The sequence below is a fragment of the Rhineura floridana genome, chromosome 2 (genome assembly GCF_030035675.1).
Source record: "Rhineura floridana isolate rRhiFlo1 chromosome 2, rRhiFlo1.hap2, whole genome shotgun sequence".
NCBI classification, from domain to species: domain Eukaryota; kingdom Metazoa; phylum Chordata; class Lepidosauria; order Squamata; family Rhineuridae; genus Rhineura; species Rhineura floridana.
The window spans coordinates 186,606,894-186,621,543 of record NC_084481.1 but is presented as its reverse complement, the minus strand read 5'-3'; the positions used below and the strand labels follow the sequence as shown (position 1 = coordinate 186,621,543).

The 14,650-nt window shown below is 41.1% G+C and overlaps 1 protein-coding gene across 10 annotated transcripts in view; it reads left to right on the top strand.

Annotated features, from left to right (window-relative positions):
* Window positions 1–14,650, top strand: part of RALGAPA1 (Ral GTPase activating protein catalytic subunit alpha 1) — a 305,037-nt gene that overhangs the window by 271,357 nt on the left and 19,030 nt on the right. The window lies entirely within an intron of this gene.

The following is a 14,650-nucleotide window of genomic DNA, read 5'->3' as shown; positions in this document are numbered from 1 at the left end:
GCTTGATCATGCAATTAGAGGTAAAGTACAGCACTGGGGAGCATAGGTGGGCAGTGTTCTGCCTAACAATTGGCAGTGTGTAGTGTAGTCTTGTTCTCACTCATTTATTAGTTACCTGTTGAAAGACTAGGATTTTTTTAATATAATGACTAATTCCAAAGCATCCCTTTAAATGCCTTTGATTTTAGGCACTAGGTCACTGATGGAGTAGACATTTGTGATTGGTTTTAAACTCTTGTCTTAATGTTTGCCATATAGATTGTTCACCTATGCCTTATTACAGTTATTTAGGGATTTGTACATTGATTGTATGTATGTGTGTGCATGGTGCACTGTTGAGTAAGGAGCACATAAATGTATTATGCTTTGTCTTCTCACCCCCCATGCCGGTCTCCCATAGCTTGTGCTTAGAATGAAAAATTTTAGATAGGTAGAAATAAATAATCACAGAGTGTTCCCCGCTGTACAAGGCAGAAATTCTGCTTTTTCAGTCTAAGAAAGCAAAAGATTTTAAGGAATAAAAAATAAATGAAGTAAAATTGATTGGTTGTACTAATCTAATTTGCCATTCGCAAACTCTTAAAATAGTCTGCAGTCTTTGCTCCATTGCTAATCATGGTGTGTGTGCGCACACACGTTTTAAAAAAACATGTTTAAACATGTTTTTGTAATGTTTATTTTTATTTTCCATGGCATATAATTACCTACAATTACCAAGAGTTTTTCTAAAGTGAAATGTGCAAGATAGAAGGTTTTACTAGATTGATTTTAAATCTTTATTGGGGGAGAACTGCACAATGTTTGGAAAATACTGACTGCCTGAGAAATCATTATACCTGCTTTGCCCCAGTGTTATTTAGAGCAAACAAAAACAGAATATTTAATTAAGAATGCATTTTGTATATATTGCATTTTAGCACACCATTTTTGAGAACACTCAAATAATGTAAAATGTGTATTGGGGCTAATTTTAGTTTTCACATGAAAACTCCAGCAAAATATGAGAAGTTTTAATACTGTTATTTCCTCTTTTGCTGTTGCAATTTATTTTAAAAGCCTAAATTCTCTTTCTTTTAACTACATTTTTTTTAAAGGATAAAGGTCACAAATTCATCCACTTTGAAGTACTTCTATTTACTACCAGTATAGGCGTTTAAAATCTTTTCATTCTAGTTGCCAAGCCGCAGTTTCCATCCATCTGTTCTTGCCAATTGTGAAAAGGTTCAATTTTCAGCAAAGCCATGCATTTCACAGAAGGTATGTGAGGTGAAATTTCACAGGGGACATGATGGATCCTGATTCTCAGCGATAAACCTTTGGGGCCAGCAGGGTTGGCATATGGTTCAGCATGATATGAAGGCTTGGGTTCCCTGGCTTCACTTTTTTTGGCGTGGAGCTGATAAAACCTGACTGCATATTGTTTCACTGGACACCAATCATGGGCAACAGGAACTGCCCATTTTAACTCTCTGTGGGAAGGAAGCCCAGACACTGTTCACAATAGTACTATTGTCATGTTACAAACTATTCTGAACAGCTTGACAGCTTTAGGGAGGAGGGGGAGGAGGGGTTGCTTTGCTAATTGGTGTTCAAAAGAAGGATGGGAAAATATCTCAAGTTGATATGTCTACACTATTTTTCCATTCAGGCTACCAGCTTTAAATAATAAACAAAAGTGAAATTCTTGGAACAGTTGCCTGCTAAGGCCTTTAAAATATAATAATCGTTATATATAAGCATCACAGCATAAAAAGACACAAGGCATAAGGATTCTGTGAGTGGAACAAAGGTCCATTTTATGAACTTATAATTAAATTTAGATTAACCTGCGAATATTTACACTCTGTTTTTCCAGTTGTAGCACAGACAGGATTCATATAATGCTAAATGTAATACATAAATAGTATTGCGAAGTGTTGAATATATGACTGCACAAAATTCATTATGATCTTCTGTTGGTCTTTTGTCCTCCAGCTCTTCAATTTAATGTTAAAATGGTCCACTAGAACTGGCTCACACAAAATCTTGTATACACTTTAGAAGAAATGCCAGTGAACAAAATTATCATCTGATCAAGCCTAAATACATTTACTTAAATTTTACTGTAGCTCACATGATCTTATACTTAGGTTTTTCTGAGCAGTAAAACTTTGTTGGTCTGTGATAAAGATTCTTGTTTCATTTTCCACATTTGCAGGAGAGCGTAGGGCAGATATGAGAACTGAAACTGAGTTAGACTTAGTTTTAGTTAGCTACATGAACACATACAGGACAATTTCCAAGAACACAATACTGTAGTGCTGCTCAACTGTACATAATCCTTTAATTTAGCAGTTTAATTTCCAGTCTGGATGAAACACGCGTATATTTGGTTTAGAACAAAGGTGGCTAACCTGTGACCCTCCTAGATCTTGTTGGATTCCAGTTCCCATCAGCCTCAGCCAGCATGGCAAATGGTCAAGATTCATGAAAACTGTAGTCCAACAACATCCCCAGGTTAGTCACCCATATTTGTGATGATTAGAAAGAGGAAGCAGTGATCAAAGTACAGTTTCTGCTTAAATTATTGAGAAAATATATTAATGCTGTATTTCATAATGGTAATTCATTGAATGCCCATTCTTCCTCTTACAGCAGGGTAGATAATATTTAAGTCAAGATTAATGGATAGATTTTGATGTTAAAATCCAGTCTCTGAACCTGCCATACCCTGGAGGCATATAGTGCATTAGTTTAAACCAATATGCAGCTTATCACAGATACTATGACACAGTCTTAAATGACGGTTTGCTGTGCATTGTTACTGCTTTCTCTGGTAATAAAATCACTATTTTGTATTCTTGATCATTACAATATTAAATAGAAATGTAATCGAATTATTGCACATTTAGATACAGATAGCTCTTAAGTAATTGCCCACTGTAAAATTTCTGATTTTTTTCCCCTCTCATGAGGTCTTCTGTCAGTGTGCATATTCAATAAAATAGGATACTTGCTTGGCTTTGATTAGTTGAAGCAAAACCTCTTCATTTCTTCTTTTTAAATCTTCATTTTTATCCCCAAAACCAGACATAATTGAACCCCATCAAGACATATTTCCCTTTCTCTCACCCCCCTCATTCTGGCTAATAATGGACTCCTTTGGGAGGAAGAGTGGGATATAAATTGAATGAATAAATAAATGTGTGGCACTGCCAGCCTACCTCTTCTCTGAGCCATGGGGAAAGGGAGAGGTAGGTTGTCCAAGTTTCCTCTCCATAACCTTCCAGCTCTACCAGGCTCTAACAATAATCAGTCAGGCTCACCTGGGTAGGAAAGGGAGCAGAAGAATCACTCTCGCTGCCCAAGGGAAGGCTGAGCATATGCAGTGGTGGCTGTCAAGTTGCCAGGAGTTCAGGTGTGTCCAAGCTCTATGTAAGTAGGCATTTATGGGTACCTTAACTTGTCTCTCCCTTCAAGCTGAGATCAGCCCTGAGAACTAGTCACACGTGTTCTGGGTAGGTGGTAGGTCTTGCAACTCTCATCCTCTGTTCATGTACACCTTGCATGATACTTATACAGCCATGAGAGTACCTTTATTTAGAATAAATAAATAGTGTTATTTTTCTTTTGAAAAAGTCAAGGTTGGAATCCAGCCTGGAGATCAAAAAACAATTTACTCTGAACAAATCCCATTAAAATCACATTGGTTGTTATGAACTCAGAACTGCAGTCCACCATTTTAGAAGTGTTCAGAAATCACCTACTCCATGAACTTCATACAAGTGTTATAGTAGACTTTTGCTTACAAAAACTCATGACATAAGTCAACTATTCCTTTTTTTAAAATTAAATTATTTTTATTGTATTAGAAATAGTATACTTGTAGAGTGCAAGTGGAGTAAAATGCATAATGAATAAAACCAAATAAAGTAAGAAAATATTATAGGGATTACTCTGTGGAAATGATGGTGATTGAAAGAGCTTACTTCTCTGCCATTATTGTGTGTGTAGAATGCCAGCTTGGGAAACTTTTTTCAGTGGTAAAGAATCTTTCATATAAGGCAGGATTGGGAAACCTCCACGCTATGGACCAGTCATGGCCTCCCAGGAGGTCCCATTTGGCCCCAGAAGCCATTTTCCCCAAACCATCCCCATCCACCCGCCATCTGATTTCACTGTTGAGATCAGCTGATGGATGGGAGGACAGTAGTAAACAGGATTGTGCAGCCAAAGCAGCAGGATTTAATCCCTGCTCACCAGCTCAGCAGGGTTTAGAACCCTGTGCAAAAGTGCCCTTTGAAGCAGCTCGTCCACACAAGCTGCTTCAAAGACACTTTTGCAAAGGCTTTAAGACAGTTCCAGTGCTCCCGTTTGCTGAAATGAGAGAGCAGGGGCTGTCTTAAAGCCTTATCCAAGTCTCCCTGCATTTCCCTTTTCATTCTCTGCAAGTGGGGACTTAAAAGGGATGGGGGAGACTTTTCCAAGTGTCCCCCCTTCCCCTTTAAGTCCCCACTAGCTGAGATTTAAGGGAAGCACAAGGGATTTTGGCAGATGGACACCCCCAGTGATGTGACATCATAATTATGTCATATGATTGACCTGTCAAATTTGGCCCACAAGGCAGATCCATCTGGTCTATAGAAACAAAAAGGTTCCCCACCCCCTGGTATAAAGCAAGGGTGATGAACCTGTGGTCCTCCAAATGTTGCTGGACTACCAACTCCCATCATCCCTGAATATTGGCCAGGCTGCCTGGGGCTGATGGGAGTTGAAGTCAAACACCATCTGGAGGACCACAGTATACAGTATACAATTTCAGATAACCATCTAGTAGAGCCCTCGAAGGATCACTGTGATCAGTTTGCATTGTATTTTGCAAATAAAATAGCTCATGTTTGTTCTGACATGGACACCATACCATAGTTTTAGCAGAGTCAGAGATGGATATACCTAACATGCTGTCTGGTCATGTTGTGTGGGATTTTTTTTTTAGTTTGCGCGGTCTAATGCTGTGGGCAAGCTGCTTGGAGGGTTGAGACCTACCACTTGCTCTCTTGATCCTTGCCTCCTTGTCTTGTGAAATCTGCCAAGACTGGGCTTCTTCTATGGCAGTAGTGAGGAACTCCAGTCCACAGATCTTAATTAGTCCCACTAGGTCTTTTCATTTGGCACATGATGCTGTTCTGGACAAGCCACATCCACCTGCTTTACAGGTAAAGATGTAGCTGGGCCAAAAGGGGTTTGTAGCTAATCAGCTGCACCATGTGCAGCTAATTGTTGGGCCCTGCAATATGCAAGCACTGTTGTGGCTGATATCATTGTGATATCAGGTGATTGATGGCCGGTGCTGCCCCACTCACTTGTGAAACTAATCCCACAGGGGGCAAAGAAAATAAGGATTCAGTCAGATCCAGTTCCCTACCCCTGTTCTATAGACCTCAGATGTGGTGAATGCTTCCATGAGAAAAGGAATAGTTCCTATTTGCTTGAAAAGGGCAGTAGCAAAACCTTTATTGAAGAACTGTTCTGATGGTTCCCCCAACCCTCTGAAGCTGATTTGGGGGGTGGAGAGAGGAGGGAAAGTTCCATTGAGCAAGCAGAAATCCTTGCGCAAACAGGACAACTTTGTTGGATGCAAGCCTCACTGTCTAGTATTATATATACCATTCTTAAGCAAAGTCAGCTGTAGGTAGTCTTGGAGGAAACGGATTATTTAGATCCATTTCAGTGTGGTTTCTGGCCTGGTTGTGGGATGGAAACAGCCTTGATTCTCCAGGACCTGTCAGCAACTTTTGATACCATTGACCATGGTATTCTTTTGAGTCATCTTGCCAGTTTGGGCTTGAGTAGCACAGTTTTGTGCTGCCTTTGGTCCTTTCCGACAGAATGGACTCAGTTCATGGTACTGGGAGTCTGCTTCACCTTATGGCTTTTGAATTATGGGATGCTGCAAGGTTCCATTCTGTCTCCCCTACTTTTTAATATCTACACTAAATCCCTGGAAGAGGTCAGCTGGAGGTTTAGATCCCAGTGTCATCGTTATGTGGATGAAATATGCCTCTGCCTCACATTTTCACTTATATAATCTCTGGGCAATGTGGAACCCTTGAACACATGTCTGGAAGCACTTTCGATATGGATTGGGTGTGTGTGAAAAAACTAAGTTTTAATCCAGACGATAAGAGATACTGTGGGTGGGAATGCCATTTGCTTCTGACAGAGGGATTCAACCAATTCCAGTTGAGCTTGTACACCCTTTCAATCCTATTTGTGGAAGCACAGGTGGCAGCAGTGATTTTACCAGCTTATCAACATATCTTACCTAATGCTTACATAACTGATATCCAGATAGGGCTGTAACTAGAATATTGCAGATCTTGCTTCAACTACTTATGCTCCAGTTACATCAAGACTAAACTATTGCAACACTTTCTACATGGGGCTCTCTTTGAAGATCAGGGGTGGGAAACAGGATCTAGATGGTGAGCCAGACTCAGAGCTCTTCTCCCTCTCTCTCCCTCTCTCTCTCTCTCTCTCTCTCACACACACACACACACAAAGAGAGAGAGAAGGCCATTTTGACAGGTGGCTAAGGCCACCCACCTCAATCAACTGGTGTTGCTATAACATCAGGTGATCCAACTTCAAAGGAAACAATCGTGAGTGCACTCTTTAAGTGTGAGTGGGCTCCCAATTATTTTCTTTCTTCCTTTACATGCCAGCTTAAAGTCAAGCAAGGCTGCAAAGGAAGATCTGTGGACTCACCAGGTATGCTGTCTACCAGGAGGACGGATTAGAGATGTGACAGAAGGGTTGCCATCACTCATCAAGCCCACCAACAGGTATCCCTTACTCCTCATCCATGTAGGAACAAATGATACTGCCAAACGGAGCTATGAAGAAATCACATCAGACTTTGAAGCTAGGAAGGAAACTCAAGGACTTTGGGGCCCAGATAGTTTTTCATCCATCCCTACAGTACTTAGAAGAGGAGTAGAAAGGGAAAGAAAAATACTCTGTGTGAATGAATGGCTACAAAGGTAGTGATGACGTGAGAGATTTGGATTCTGGGACCACAGGCTATGCTTCCTGGAAGATGGATTGCTGGCAAGTGATGGGTTGCATCTCTCAACAACTGGGAAGAAAGTGTTTGGCCACAGCATGGAGAAGTTCATCAGGAGGGCTTTAAACTGAATCCTAAGGGGGAGGGAGACTTAAACTTTATTTTATTTATTTATTTATTTATTTATTTAGTTTAATTTATATACCTCCCTAAGCCCGAAGGCTCTCTGGGCGGTGTACAAAAAGATAAAAACAAGCATAATATATAAATACAATAAATACAATAAATCAAGAAACAAAACAAACAAACAATAAAGAACCAAACAACATCCAAAATACAGAAATACTGTTAAAATACACTTTAAAATGTCTGGGAGTATAAAAAGGTTTTCACCTGGTGCCGAAAAGATAGTACCGTCGGCGCCAGGCGCACCTCATCAGGGAGACTATTCCACAGTTGGTAGTAACGACTGATAAAGGCTTGTGCAAGTAATGGGAGCAGAGAGATCGACTGTAATAGGGACCAGTGACAGTCCTCAGAAAAATGTAGTAAGGAAGCCAAGCCATAAATCACATGGTCTTCGATGCCTGTATGCTAATGCGCAGAGCATGGGAAACAAGCAGGACGAACTTGAACTCTTAATACAGGAGGGCAATTACTACTTGATAGGTATAACTGAAACTTGGTGGGATGACTCCCATGACTGGAATACAGCAATTTAACTTGTTCAAAAAGAACAGAAGGAATAAAAAGGGAGGTGAAGTCATGCTATATGTTAAAAATATATATCCCTGCACAGAAATACAGGAAGATGAGCTTGGTAGTTCCACCAAGAGTATCTGGATTAAAATTAATGGAGCAAGTAATAAAAGGAATGTGATGCTTGGAGTCTATTACCAACCACCCAATCAAGGAGAAGACGAGAATGTAACTTTTGAAAAGCAATGCCAATGTTTCAAGGAGGCATGACGTAGTAGTAATGGGGGATTTCAATTATCCCGATATCTGTTGGGATTCTGCCAAACACGGCCCCTCCAAGAAATTTCTGACTTGTGTTGGAAATAACTTTCTCCTACAGAAAGTGGAGGAAGCAACCAGAGGATCAGCTATCCTGGACTTGATTCTAACCAATAGAGATGATTTGGTGGATTAAGTGGCAGTTTCAGGAACTCTGGGGGAAAGTGACCACACCATATTTGAATTCTTGATTTTAACAGAAGCAAAAGCTGAGAGTAGCCATACGCGCACCCTGGACTTCAGGAAAGCTGATTTTCATAAACTCAGAACAGTTGTAAGTACAGTTCCATGGCAAGCCACCGTAATGAGAAAAGGAGTTGAAGATGGGTGGGAGTTTCTAAAAAAGGAAATTCTAAAAGCGCAATGGCAAGCAATTCCAACAAGGAAAAAAGGGGGGAAACAACAGAAGAAGACAGTGTGGCTTCACAAAAAGCTTAGAGAGGACCTGAAAACAAAAAAGGACACATACAGGAAGTGGAAAGAAGGCCAGGCCACAAAGGAAGAGTACAGGCAGGTATCACGGAATTGTAGGGATGGTGTCAGGAAGGCTTAAAGCTGAGAATGAGCTGAGGTTAGCGAGGGATGCTAAACAACAAAAAAGCTTTCTTCAGGTATGTCCATAGTAAAACAGAAAAGAAACGGTGGCACAGCTACTCAATGAGGATGGCAAATTGATAACAGATGACAAAGAAAAGGCAGAAGTTCTCAATTCCTACTTTGGCTCAGTGTTCTCCCAAAAAAGAATCTGTGACCCTCCCAGGAAACATGAAGTAGAAGGGGCAGGATTGGAGCTTGAGATTGATAGACAAATGGTCAAGGAATACCTAACCACTTTGAACAAGTTCAAATCGGCAGGGCCCGATAAACTGCATCCTAGAGTATTGAAGGAACTGGCTGAAGAACTCTCAGAACCACTGTCTATTATCTTTGCAAAATCATGGAGGACTGGTGAAGTGCCGGATGACTGGAGGAGAGCTAATGTTGTCCCTATCTTCAAAAAAGGCAAAAAGGAGGAATCGGGGAACTACAGACCAGTCAGCTTAACATCAATCCCTGGAAAAACTCTGGAGCAGATTATAAAGCAGTCAGTCCGTAATCACCTTGAAAACAATGCAGTGATTACTAGGAGCCAACATGGGTTTATGAAGAACACATCATGCCAAACTAATCTTATCTCATTTTTTGATCAGGTAACCTCCCTTGTAGACTGTGGGAATGCTGTGGACATAATATACCTTGACTTCAGCAAAGCTTTTGACAAAGTGCCCCATGATATTCTGATTAGCAAGCTAGCTAAATGTGGGCTGGATGGAACAACTATCAGGTGGATCCACAGTTGGCTCCAGAATCATACTCAAAGAGTGTATATCAACGGTTCCTTCTCAAACTGGGCAGAAGTAACAAGTGGGGTACCACAGGGCTCGGTCCTGGGCCCAGTGCTCTTCCACATTTTTATTAACTACTTGGATGAGGAGGTACAGAGCATGCTTATCAAATTTGCAGATGATACAAAATTGGGGGCATAGCTAATACCATGGAAGACAGAAAGAAAATTCAAAGAGACCTTGATAGGCTGGAGCATTGGGCTGAAAAGAACAGAATGCAATTCAACACGGATAAATGCAAAGTTCTACACCTAGGAAAAATAAACCAAATGCACAATTACAAGATAGGAGATACTTGGCTCAGCAATACTATGTGTGAGAAGGATCTTGGAATTGTCGTTGATCACAAGCTGAATATGAGCCAACAGTGTGATGTGGCTGCAAAAAAGGCAAATGCTATATTAGGCTGCATTAACAGAAGTATAGTTTCCAAATCACATGAACTATTAGTTCCCCTCTATTCAGCACTGGTTAGGCCTCATCTTGAATACTGCATCCAGTTCTGGTCTCCGCACTTCAAGAAGGATGCAGACAAACTGGAACAGGTTCAGAGGAGGGCAACAAGGATGATCAGGGGACTGGAAACAAAGCCCTATGAAGAGAGACTGAAAGAACTGGACATGTTTAGCCTGGAGAAGAGAAGACTGAGGGGAGATATGATAGCACTCTTCAATTACATGAAAGGAGGTCATATAGAGGAGGGCCAGGATCTCTTCTCGATCATCCCAGAGTGCAGGACATGGAATAATGAGCTCAAGTTGCAGGAAGCCAGATTTCGACTGGACATCAGGAAAAACTTCCTAACTGTTAGAACCATACGACAATGGAACCAATTCCCTAGAGAGGTAGTGGGCTCTCCAACACTGGAGGCATTCAAGAGGCAGCTGGACAGCCATCTGTCGGGAATGCTTTGATTTGGATTCCTGCATTGAGCAGGAGGTTGGACTTCATGGCCTTATAGGCCCCTTCCAACTCTACTATTGTATGATTCTGTGATCCCTGCCAAAAGCAGGGATTAGCTGCACTAGAGAAACCCCAGTCAGAAACGCCATAGTGCAGCCAATCCCTGCAGGGCTTGTTGTCAATGCCAATCACAAATCCATAATGAAACCAATCCCAGTGAGACTTGCTGTCAATGCTGATCAGTTGATTGATACTGACAGCAAGTCTCACTTGCCAAGGATCCATCAGGAGCACACTTTAAGGCTCCTGATTTTTCCTTTACAGCTGCATCTTTGCCTGCCTCACACCTGACAAATTAGTGTCCCTTCCAGGCACCATTTGGCCTGCAGGCTGGAGATTCCTCACTCCTGTTGAAGAGCATCTAGAAGTTTGAGCTGGTGCAGAATGCAGTGGTGTGCTTGTTGACAGGCTAAATGCTTGGACCATATTACGCCAGTTCTGTATCTGCTGCGCCTAGCCATCTATTGGCACTGAGCCCTTGATCTTTAAAGCCCATAATGGTTTGGGGCCAAATTACATCAATGACTACCTACACCAGGGTGGCAAACCTTTTTCCAGCCCCAGGACCACATTCCCTTCTGGACAACCTTCCAGGGGCCACATGCCAATGGTGAGTGAGGCCAGAAGCAAAAGTAGACAGAGCAATGAATATAAATTTTACTTTTGTAATTTCTACATACACTCACCCATGCCTCTCTGTCCAGGGAAGAAAGAGGCATTATCAGAGCTCAAAGACACATTCCAGCTAGGAAAAACACTCAAGGGGAGTACAAAAGCAGGGCCAGTATGAAGTATGTCTGGGAACTGAGTGTGGCCTAGTGAGAGTCCTGAGGACCACATAGAGATATTTGAAGGGTCTCCAGATAGAGATTCCCCATCCCTGACCTACACCCATAACAGCCTTGCTGAGCATTAAAATCACATATTGAGACCCTTCTTGTATGCCCACCAGGAAAGGAAGTTAGGCTGGCGGGCATGAGGGCCTTTTCAGTGGTGGTCCCCCATTTATGGAACTCCCTTTCTTGGAAAATACAATTGTTTTTTACGCAGGCCATAAAAACATTGATTTCAGGTTGCTTTTAATTAATGGATGGATCATGTTGGTAACTGTTTATGTAACCATGTGAGAAGTGGTGTATGGGTCTTTTGTTTTTTAGGATATAGTCCTGAAATCACTTAGTCAAGTAGTTCTAATTAATTAAATCAATAGAGCTATTTGCTAGTTAGTCATAAAATAATGTAAATGTACTGCCTTCAAGTCGATTCCGACTTATGGCGACCCTATGAATAGGGCTTTCATGCGGCTGAGAGGCAGTGACTGGCCCAAGGTCACCCAGTGAGCTTCATGTGGGGATTTGAACCCTGGTCTCCCAGGTCGTAGTCCAACACCTTAAACACTACCATATCAGATTACAACCCAAATTGTTTCATAAATAGGGATAATCAGTGTAAGGCTTGGAATCAAGTTCTGTGGTTCTAAAACATGTGGCAGTAATTGTATTTTTAAAAAGGAATGGTAAAAGAGACTAGAATATTTTCACTTCCCTTTTTTACCCACTCAGCAACGGTGTGTTTAAGTTGCTAAATTTGTAATGGGTACTGCATTTTATCTGACTCCACCATCTATTAATGGAGCTGCATTTGCACTGTCATAGCACCTGTTACGGATTTTGAATCATCATGCAACTTGTGGGACCAAGATAAAGAAGTACCAGGTGCCAGCTTGTATCTTAACTGAGACTCAATGTAAACAGTATTGTTTACATTGAGTTGGCAATTTGGCTGTAGGAATGGATTAAAGCCCAGCTGTGTCTGCTCTGATGAATCACAAACTTTCCTTTATGGATGTGCTGAAGAATTTAGCTGTTTGGCCTGATGAAACAAAACATCAAATCAGTGCTGTTTAATGTCAGACCATCCTTAGAAAAAATCCATCTCAAAACTGGGGCTCTTCGCACTGCTACAGTGGACCAGTTTCTGACAAATTTGTCCAGGAAATAGAAGTTAAATAAAGTCAGGAGCAAAGTCTTACTGGCCAGCCCTATGCAAATTTACTCAAAAGTAATGCCCACTGAATTCAGTGTGGCTTATTCCCAAGTAAGGGAGCAATCCTAACTATGGGAAGGTAGCGTAATTTACACCATTTTAAATTAAACTGGCATAAACTACCCCAGATGCAACCCCCTCTCAGGAGCAAGGCTACTGCTGGCTGAGCTGGCCCAAGCCTGGCAGAGAGCAAAGAAACGTTTCACATAGAGTTTGACTTTCACCAGCCTTTTTGCCAGTGTAAGTTCCACTGCGTTGTCAAGTCACGCGACTAAGCTGGATGGAGTTACGATCCAGCATGCGTCTCCCTCTGACCAGTCACGCTACGAGAACACCCTTTTTTTGGAGACTTACACCAGCCCCAGCACAGTGGGGATGAGGGGCTTATGTTTATTTATTTATTATTTATTATTTATTTATTTGTTTTATTTGTGTCCCGCCCTTCCTCCCAGCAGGAGCCCAGGGCGGCAAACAAGACACTAAAAACACTTTAAAACATCATAAAAGCAAATCTTAAAATACATTAAGACAAAACAGCGTTAAAAACATTTTTAAATCTTTTTTAAAAGGTTAAAAACATTATTAAAAACATATTAAGCAAATCTGACACAGAGACAGACTGGGATAGCTCTCAACTTAAAAGGCTTGTTGAAACAGAAAAGTCTTCAAAAGGCGCCAGAAAGATAGCAGAGATGGCGTCTGCATAATATGTTGGCATATCTCCAGCTCAGCTGGAGTTGGGAACATGTGCCAATGCATTTCCAGCTGAGCTAGGGTTCAGCCAGCTGAACTGGAGATCCTGCCAGATCCTAACTCGATGATCCCAAGAAAATTGGATTTGGATTCGGATTCCTCTCTTAGTGTTCATAATATTTACATTCTTAGTAAATCAGCTGAAAGAATTGCATAAATCTTGCATGGTGTAGTGATTAGAGTGTTGGACTAGGATCTGGGAGACAGGGTTCAAATCCCCACTCAACCATGAAGGTCACTCGGTGACCTTGGACCGGTCACTGCCTCTCAACCTAACCTACCTCACAGGGTTGTTGTGGGGATTAAATGAGGAGGGGAGAACCATGTATGCCACCTTGAGCTCCTTGAAGAAAAGGAATAGAAATGCAATAAATAATAAATATTTTTTTAAAATAGAATAGGGTTTTGATTTGCTTCCTGCTTTGCTAAATTTAGTCTCTTGATTATTTCAGCATCTATTCAGTCAACAAGATTCCTGAGAATGTATAACTAAACATTTAATAAAAAATGAAAATAACCAGTGCATCTATTTTCAAGTTTAATGTGCAATTATATGCATGTTTATTCAGAAGTCCCATTAAATTCAATTAGACTTACTCCCAGGTTACATATATGGCTACAGCTTTCATGTATGTAATTTAGTGGGGTTCTTAGTTGAAAAACAACAAAACAAAACATGGCATCTGTTAATTGGATTCAGGTCGTTTCCTCTTCCTCCTGCCCAACAGGTAAAGTTTCTGCTAGTCAGACTTTAGTGATTTTAATTGTTTTCTTATATATTTTATCATTGTATTTCGGATTTTAAATTGCATTGAAAACTGTTCTGAGATTAATCTTATGAAGGGACTTTTAGAAATGCCAGACATAAATCTTGATGTTGGTTGATGTATTGGAAATAGATCTCCTGTGTGGAAACTGAACGGATGGGTGGGGTGGGTGGAGGAGACATGCAAATGATTATAAACATTCTTTGGCAGGTTGTTCCTTTCACAAATTTCCCATCTGCCCAAAAGCTCAGAGCCATCCCTACCCTTAAGCTGAAAGAGGCAGCTACCTCAGGCAGCTGATGTGGGCTGTCATGAGAGGGCAGCAAACTATTAGTTATTTAATGTTTTGGGAATTTTCTGCCTTGAAGCGCAAATAATTGATCAGCTTTGGGTACTGTTCACGTTGATTTCCAAGGGGGCAGGTGCTCTATATCTGCTGCTCCACATCAGGCAGTAAAATGTTTTTGGCGAGCCCCACTTCTGCACGATACTCAGGCACTGACAAATCCTCAGAGAAGAAATTTCAGTTATTGGAAGTAGTTCCTGAAAATTTCTTGTTGCTTTTCTTCCTGCCAGCCACGGCCTTTAAATATTTGAAGCATGCATAGTATTGTTCAGAGAGTGTTCTCACCCAGTGTTGTGCTTGTAGCAAATGATAAAAAGAGGCCATTTTA